This window comes from Dermacentor variabilis, chromosome 5 (genome assembly GCF_050947875.1).
Source record: "Dermacentor variabilis isolate Ectoservices chromosome 5, ASM5094787v1, whole genome shotgun sequence".
Taxonomy (NCBI): domain Eukaryota; kingdom Metazoa; phylum Arthropoda; class Arachnida; order Ixodida; family Ixodidae; genus Dermacentor; species Dermacentor variabilis.
The window spans coordinates 133,733,879-133,743,025 of NC_134572.1; positions in this window are offsets into that span (position 1 = coordinate 133,733,879).

Consider the following 9,147-nt stretch of genomic DNA (forward strand, 5'->3'; position numbering starts at 1 on the left):
AGATAACACGAATTAACAAAAATTCGACAGTAAACCTTCTTCAAGCTCAGGATATATAGTGTCAGCCTTTATTTGTATCAATGCTGCTACCAGTAATCGACCCCAAAATAATTCGTTATCTGTGTGAACCGAATAAATATCACGCTTAAGTGAATATGTGGCAGGCATATGAGCTTATTCCGAATTTGAAGCTGAACATAGCGTGAAATATCGCTTGTATGCGTGTGTTTATCAGGCATCCAGGAAACAGCATCGAAGCTTCACACCTGTTATCGATTTCTCACGGCGACCACCTGAGGGGAAAAGTAGCAGGGCCGATAAAGTCACGTTTCGTGCCGCTCGTGTGCCGTTTGTGGACTAACAATGTCGGAGGCATTAAGTCGATACTTGACAGCGTGGACAGCGTGCGTCAAGACTTCCGCATTCATACCACCGCCCGGTCTGGGTTGCCACTTAAGCCCGAGTCAAAGCGTTTAGCGACGGGACAGCACCTTGCGTTACAGTGAAAAGTTTCCTTACATTACTTATGATAGGAGTCGTAGTCAGACGCAATGGTGTACCACATAACTTGTTTGGACGATGACACCTTTTGAGCAAAGCCCGAGTCTCGCGATTTAAACTGCACCCGTCGACAAGTGTTGTCGGTAACTACCTCCACGGGCGATACCAAGTTCACAGGTTAGCGGCAAATGTTTGAAACATACCTCCAGTTACCGCTGATGGCAGTAAACACTCTGCGCGCTCAACGCCACATAATGTCGCGCGGTGTTATCAACGAGCCCGAGAAGCGGAACGGTTCCGGAGGGCAACTACGGACGCAAAGACGGAGATAAAAACCAACCGCCTCGTCGAAGAGCTCGGTCTCAACAGGGTCTTTTCCACTTATCCTCATCGTGCATAGCGCGCGTCAGCCGATTCAAAAAACTATGGCGCGCACCACGTCATGCCCTTCCCGCAGCAGCAGCAGTAATCCGCACGAGGCTGTCCCCTTCGCGCGGCTTGTCAAGAGGAGAGAGACCGGAGAACCCCTGGAGCAAAAAGGGCCGCCTGCTTCTCAGCGCCCAGAGGCGGCACCTGTCGCCATTTTTCTCCCGGCTGAGAGACGCCGCCGCCGCGTCCTCTACTCTTGCTTTGTTTCGTTGTCTCGCTCGCCGGATCGTCCCCTCCCTCATTTCTTCCTGGAAGGAAGAAGTGGGGGAGGTTCGCGGAGGGGGGGGGGGGGGAGGCTTTAATGCGTTTTAAATCGACCTGCGTGGACCAAGCGAGCCGGCGCGCGCGAGCGCCTTCGATGCCGTCTCCCGAAGCGTGAGCTGCCGACAATCGCGGCGCGACTTGGAAGGGAGGGAACGCGAGGGGGGGGGGGAGATAAAGGGGGGGGGGGTCGGGCGGTGTAGTATCCACTTCCTCCCACCCAGCGCAGCGTACTACGCGTCACAGCGACGGCAGCAATGGCCGCCCGAGGCCACTCGTCCCGAAGCCGGCTTCAGTGCTCCGCGCTCAGAGTGAACGCCTTTTCGGGTCTTTCTCCCGACGTCGTATGCACAGACTCGACGCGAAGCCACACGGCAGGGATCGAAACGAAGCGAGCAGATCGACGGGATGCAGGCGAGCTCATCGCCGGCGCGATGATTACGCGCGACGAGTGCGTATACACAAACTGCGAGACGAGGGAACAGAAATTAGGGCTCCTGGGTGAGGTTGCTCCGCAAACAATGAATGATGATCCCAAACGCAGTCGTTTATCGTGTTATACAGTGTGAGAGCTGCCTCCTGTGCTTCGCCACAAATAAGGCACTCCTCTGCTCTAGCCTACACAAAAAATAAAATTTATTATAGGAAAACAAAAGAACTAAGACATATACAAGAGAAGGAAGAGGAACCGTGATGGTGCTTTGGAATTCAAGGGTTAACCAAAACATTAAATTGTCATATAGTTGTGTGGAAATTTACACGGAGCATTATGCCCCGTCAATACAAAAATTGTAACTTGTTTTCCTTTTGAGTTTTGGTCTTCAATAAAGCAACCTTGACGAACATTAAAGCGTTATAGGAACACATAGCAAAGAAATGAAATTGAAGCACGTAGTCGACAAGTGTTGTTGGTAATGATCGTATCTGTTTGACGAAGTTGGAAGCCTAAATACTACGAAGAGAGCAAGAACCGAAAAAAGTAACAGGGGAAATGTAGCAATGACAGACCAAAAAAAAAGAAAGGAAGCGATTCAGTCACAGCACCCTGATGATGCTCATGTAGGAGATTCTCGTGTATCTTATCTCACCAAAAAAGTTGCTGTTGGTCCTTTGTACTTAACATGTACTTCAATGACGTCAGTTAGAATTTTATAACATTATTTTCCTTGGAATATACCGGATAAAGCGCTAGCTGTTGACACGTACATTGCGCTGACAGTCCTCTTATCCTATAGTGTCATCTGGGATTCATTAATTATATATTTCTTTTTGCCTATTCATCACCCTTTTTTTTCGTGATTGCGACGTCTATAGATATGTCACCCACCCCCAGAAAATTTAGTCACGTGGAATACCGTGAGAAAGCACAAACGTCTAAGGAATTGGCGCTCTTTAAAAGATCGGTGTGAGCACAATAATTTGGCAAGAATAAAGATCGACACGTCCTGTTCTTCTGTAGAATTTCTAACCGGTAAATTTGCATCCGTAGTCGGTGACCAATGAAAAGCACAGCAGGGCCTTCAGAACGGTCCGTAATGATGTGCGTAGAGGATTTTAATAAAGAAAACATTGTCAGAATCTCAATGTCACCTTAATCATCGCCCGTCAATTTTATGTCTACCGAAAGACGTCATAAAGTGCCCAGCGACCTCAAGTTTCCTTGTGTCAATTGCATGATTCCATCCGACAGGCCTGCGAATTTCCTTGTCTCATGACACCGGCTAATCTTCTGCTGTCCTCGACTGTGTATGTTTCCCTGCCCTTGACACCAATTTTAGTGCTGCAATGCACCGTCGGATATATGCTCTGCCAGTTACATCACCAATACAATTCCACTGTGCCCATTTCATCTCGTCTCAGATATACAAAACACCAGCGACACCCAATTTGGTCTCTTTTTCTGCCTCCTAACGTAACGCCTACAGTTTTCTCTTCAGTCGCTTGCTGGATGGTCCGAATTTCTTTCTCAATCTTCTTTATTAGTATGCAAGCTTCAATGGCGTAGGTAAGTCCTAGGAGAATACACTGCATGGTTGTGTACTTAAAAAAAAAGGGGGGGGGGATGTGGGCCAGCTGGCGGTGATGACTTAAGCGTGCCTTTAGTATGCGGTTCCCAACCCATTTTTATTTCTCTGTAACCCAATGACTATATACCCTCTCATCAACGAATATATATATATCGGCAACTGCAGCCGCTTGCCGTACATAGTACTCTCTGCGCTGATCACGCGTATTCATAGGCGGCCTGAACGGCTAATAACTGACAAGTCAACTTAAGGCTGCTGCTCGTCGCACCATCCTTCACGCGCTTCCTGCCAGCACTGGGACCCTTTGACAAGTTAAGACGGTGTGCGCAGAATGAACCTGCCGCGACGGCGGGCCCGGGGGGCTGACACGTTTTACAGTGCTCCCTGCCAACGCTTTGCCGTGTTTTCGAGTCACTCCCCCGCAACCGACCAAAATATATCGCCCGCGCGGAGCGCTCAAGCGTAACCGGCGGTAAATCCTGGGCCGTCGCCTGGTGCCGGAACTCAAAAATGCATGAGCGCGACCAGATTAGAAGCGCCGTGTTGCTTGGTGCGCCTCCTGTCTCTCGTTCGCTATACCACGGACAACCCGAAGGGTGCGTCAGATGCTCTTCGAGTGCATTTAGAAAAAAAAGGGTGAGGGATCCGAACGTATACAAGGGTCACCCAGAACGGGGTTGAATTAAGGTTCCTTCTCTCTTCACGAACTTGAAAAATATTGTCTACCTGTTTCCACGATTTAAGAACCGTTTGTGTTACACTAATTTTTTTAAAGCCTCACGGCGAACTCTGTTTTCGCGTCCTGAGCCCACATAGGCATCGTGCCAGGAAGGGCCCGCACGTTTTGTCTCGGAGGGAAAGAAGAAGAACGACTGCGCGTCGTTCGTTCCCTCCGCGAGACTTTCAACGAGACAACTTGTCTCCGTCCGCGCCAAGGAGGGGAAGAAAAGAAGAAGCAGGAAGAGTAGCGAGCTGTTTCTGGTACTATAGCAGGCATAGTATTCGTGCAGACATAGGTCACTGATTGATTTCTGCGAGGAGTGCTATACACCTATACACAGGCCAGTGCACAAGCGCTGCAAAAGCAATTTGGTTCGGCCGTAACTATTTATTGCCAGGCAACGTGCTCCGTAATACATCATGCAGCACGTGCTGTTCGGGAAGGTTGGCTCACGTTTTGGAACATGTTACGGTCCAGCGAAACACTGCGTAATCTGTGCCACGGGATCTCACCTGATAGCATCGTCTCATTACTGCAGGAGGCAAAGATTACGGCCGTACTTCCTTAGATGAAGAATGCGTAAATGGCAACGGTCGTCCGCGTGAATGTTTTGAAAACATTGATCTTGTCGAGCAATAACAAGATAAGCCAAACACAGGCCCCTTTCACTTGCGACCGTCACGATGTTTTTATAAAAAAAAAAAAATAACAGTTGCACCACCGCTGCTCCGGAGTTCTTGGTTTGAATATCGTGTTTATGATCGCCACCATATCGTCTCCTCGAACGTTGCGCTTCGGCCTTGAGATCGCTTCCGCTTTCCCTTCAGCTCGAATTTCTTGACGAACACGCAGGCACGAGACATTCACACATTTAGTAGCTATAGGGACGGCGGCAGGCGAAGCGCACGTTTCCGGCACAGGGGGGAGCTGCAAAGGGTGCCCGCAAATGCGTCATCACTAATTGCTCGCTCTTGTCCTCGCGTTTCCGTCCGTCGAAACTTTCTTTTTTTTTTCTTTCCCGAGACGAAGAAGAAATGGTCGCAGCAACGATATCAACCGCAGGCACGTCGCGTTTAACAGAATCACGCGAGCGTGCAGCTAAAACTCCCAGATGCCGGCGAACTCAGCTCGGTGCCGAAGGATGCGCGCCGCGCGCAAGAAAGTGTTCGGCCCCGCGAACGCGCGCGCCCAGCGGGAGAAGCCCGGAGAGCGCGCGGAGAGAGACCGATGTTTCTTGGTCGGGGAGGGCCGCGTGATAAATGGCGCGCCTGCGTCACTCATGAGGCGGCCATCTTGCTCGCTACGGACGCGCGCTTGCCCGCTCGCGCGAGAGCGAGCGAGGGTTCCTACCGGCGTGCCCAGGCTGGGCTAGCCCTGCTCACAAAGGATTCGCTGGCAGAAAACCGCGCGTCGGGCAAGAACCAAGCGCCTCCGCCTTTCCTCTGCCGCTGCTATATACCTTGCTCGAGTTTTTTTCTTTCTTTCTTTCGCTCCCTCGCCAGGGGCGTCTCTCTGGGCGCATTCTTCGTGCGGGGCACGGCTTGCCTTGCTCTCATGCATGGATGCATGCATTGCATGCGTGCGTGCATGCATGCATGCGTGCTTGCTTGCTTTGCTTACCACCTTGCCAAGCGATGGGCGAACGGCGGTGGTTGTGGGCCGGGCCACTACGGCGGCGTGATCCGCGCTGCCTTTCTTTACACGTTTCTCGGATGCGCCGCCGCCGTAAACTTGCCTTCCCATCCTTCTCTACATACCTGTAACCCTACTTCGCTTCTTTTTTTCTCTAAAAAAAAAGTACCGCAGAACATAAATGGCTGAAGTACGAAGCCGACGTTTACAGGTTGCATGCTGTCCTGCATCGCCTTCGCATAAATCACTGTCGACATTCTATCGAGTCTGCCATTCAGTAAGCTATATCAGCAATTGCTTTTACAGTGAGCTGAACTTAAATGCACACTTTTGTCATTGGTCCGCTTCCCACATTGCTTATTCTTTACTCGGACGACGTCAGTCATCGATACTGACACCGGCTCCTATGCAACCAAAATCTTTCTATGCTTCTTCCTCTCCAATCCTGTGATTGCCTTGCATAAAACGATTCTTGTTTTTGCTTTCTTTATAGATACGTTACGATTTACATGTATGTTTGATGGTTAAGCAATCAAAAACTCATGAGACAGCGAGTTCCGCCAGAGCATGCAAATGGCCTATCTGCAGCGAGACGCTCACGCGCTGTGTGCTGCATCATAAGTTGGTGGCACGAGGTGCGAAGCAATGAAATGAAAAAGTGATAAAAAAATAACGGCGCGCCGGGGAGTGTAGGAAAGGCAATGCGTGCTAAGTGAAAATTACCTCTGGACATAAAAATGTACGCGCTTGTCCACCAAGCTATCGCGATTTGTTCATTAGAGAGATAACAATCCCTCCCCTCCCCGTATAGGCGCCGCAGGCAGCGGTCCATTCTCGCGCGCTCGCATTAATAAAAATGAGAAGCGATGAACTCTTCGCCCCGTGGAGACTGTGATGAATGCTTGGGGCATCAGATAACGGACGGTATAAGCAGCGAGGACACGACCGTTACAAAGGTTACGTGAGCAACGGTGGTACTTCACTTGCTTTTCCCGAGGCATTCTCAGTCCCATCGGAACGTGTAGCTTCACCCCTACGCACAAGTCCGATTGCGGGGTGCGATGACACAATGCGAGATGAAACAGCAGTTCTCTTGTGGCGCGCTTTATAATTTACGCGGACACAGATGCAATACTTTCCCAAATACAAACAAACGAATACAAGCAAGCAAACAAGCACAGGCAACCTACATGATGGGTTGCACTTCCTTGAAGGAAAGGGAAGATTTCGCACATTTTGTAAACAAAGAATCCATTTCGCGTGTAACCCTTGCATCACCATGAGTAACGTTTACTAGAACGGGACAGCTAGCTGTAGTAATGATGAGCCGTGAAGCAGAACGTTTTGTAAAGATGATTGTTGCTCACAATGGGGAGGAAGTATAGCGACGAAAATAATACGAAGGGTACTCTGAACCTCATATAGCTTGGAACGCCTGTCATTTTCGAAAACCTACTTGCTTTCCAACCTCCGCTCTAAATACAAACTGTGGTTAATTACTTAGTCGGTGACACCCATATGCGTCGTCCGGAACTGCAAGTGCAACGTTCCTGTGCGGTGTCAATTTTTCAAAAGGTCAGTATTTCTACAGTCTAATACAATCTAATAATGTTTCGCGTTAACGAGTTCGTTATGTGCGAGAGAGCGATTCGCGCCGTCGAGAGGTACAGCCCAATAAATGGGCATTATATATGCCAAGTGCAGGTGCATACCCATATAGGCAGTGCGCGTGATAGCAGAGACTTACAAGTGCTTGCCGTAGTGATGAATGCCCCGCAATTTGGCGTGTCTCTGAGATTAACTACTTGGCGGAAGCGACAACAGTGGCCGTCCCGGAAAATTAAGCGTAGCGTTGCTCTGGCTCATTGATAAATCGTAAGCCATACGCTTAACGCAGCAAGATGACGGTCACGTTCCTTTCTTTTGTCGTTTCAATTTTTCAAATTATACACACGCGTATATAGATAACGTAGATGTATAAAAAGAAGTTAAATGTAATGAAACGCCGCGAAAAAAATATTTAAAAATAAACCAATTAGCTGTCCGTGTACTTTTTGCCATAGTCCACCGGAAGTATAGGGTAACGGTAATGTGTAACACCTTTCCCCTATTATATATACACACGCAGTAACAAGTGTTTGAAACGACTGGCGCACTATTAAAAGAGACAGTGAAGAGAGACAAAAGAACCTGAGCTGTATTACAGTATCACGCGCTTTCTACAGTACACTAATAGAAACCATGGCTATGCCACCGTGCACTGTAAAAATAACTTACACCCGTGAAATAGAAAAATGGTTTAAATGTGTCTATAGCTCACATCCTTGTAACCAAACCAAAACGGGTGTAATTAGGGTGTGAGACTTACACTATTTTCACTCTTAGGGGTGTAAATTATTTTACAGACTGGTATGGATGCTCTACGTGTCAGTAAAGACTCAAAGTGGCAAGACGGCTGGAGACGCCGCACGCCGTGATGTCATGGATTGTGACGTCATCTAGGCGGGCGTAGTTTATATTTTAGTAAAGATGGGCTGTACGTTGTATAAGCTCAAAAAAAAAAAAAAAAACGGACAGACATTTAACATAGCATGTTCTGAAAAGTTTTACTGCTCCACAATTAACGGCCCCAGTGCACGAGAAAAAATAACATGTAATCCGCGCCTTCGGGGTGCCGTACACGGAAGCTGCGCTTTCGGTGTGAGATAAACAAAAAATTAACACTAACAATGATTGAGTTTTCTCCTTCGCTTCCTCTTTCGGTAACCTTCCCTCTTACTTCGAAATTAAGAAATACGGGTGCTTTCAAAGAATACTGCATCAGTATAAACTGATTTAGCGTCTCTCTTTAGCTCGACGCACGCCCGCATTATACTTACACGAATATTACGCGACTTTGAGATCAACTCTCAAAGGTCGAGACCCTGAGAGGCCACGGATGCTCGTCGGCCGTACGCGTTCCGGGGTTTATTTACAGCGCCCCTGGCAACCCTCGGTACCTATACAGGGCCTGCCACAGTAGCTTGCGCACGCGGCCTGCACCGGAGGGCGGAAGCCAGCCAAAGGAGAGGCTGGCACGGCTGTGCCGCCGAGCTACGTCAGCAGACACCGCGGCTTTCGCGAAACAAACATCTCGCGCAAGAGATGGGGGTGGTGGGGGGAGCCCCCGGCTCTACAGAGGCGCCGCCGGCACATGTGAAGTCGGCTCGCGCGAGGGGTGGAATTAGACGAGCTGGCACAGCGGCGCTTGATGCGGTTCTCCTCGACACAGACTCGCGAGCGCGCGCGCGGTCTTGGAAAGTCGTCGAGAGAGCGGAGGAGACAGCGGGAGGTTTGGAAGTGCGGGGAAGTTGCGCGGAAGGTTCGGAATTGGCGAGGCGCGGGGGATGAGGGGTGATGCCGCGGCCCTACGCGGCACCTCGCCTATAAGAGGAAGGAACGTCAGCAGTATACAGGCGGGAGCCGGCGCGCGCCAAAGCTACGTACACCACTGCGCCTTCGCCACGGGGCGCGCTGGCTGCAGCTTTCTTTGTATTAATTTCCGACATCCCGCGCCCCGCGAACAACACCTGGCTC